Below are 307 nucleotides of genomic sequence, written 5' to 3'. Positions count from 1 at the left end.
CCAAGTGAGTAAGGGGCTGTGAAGGTCAGATTAAATCGAGCTGTTGCACCATCGAGTATATCCAACGCTCCTGCGTTGCGATTGGCCCAATGGATGTGATTTTCCCATATGCGTTCAAACTTTTAAGGTATTTCGTCTGAAATAAGTAAATGTATATTGCATTTCTGTAGAACAATGATCCGCACCCATTTTGAAATTGCCACCAACTATACTGTAAAGCTTCTAGGACATTCACTATAGAACCGGGTCATTGTTGCCGCCAGGGAGAGCAAAGGCTATTATATTCACCTCTTTGTTTATAGAGGAA

This window comes from Rhagoletis pomonella, unplaced genomic scaffold (assembly GCF_013731165.1).
Source record: "Rhagoletis pomonella isolate Grant_MI unplaced genomic scaffold, Rhpom_1.0 Rhpom_scaffold_00057, whole genome shotgun sequence".
NCBI classification, from domain to species: domain Eukaryota; kingdom Metazoa; phylum Arthropoda; class Insecta; order Diptera; family Tephritidae; genus Rhagoletis; species Rhagoletis pomonella.
Note: the sequence above shows the minus strand (reverse complement) of the source record.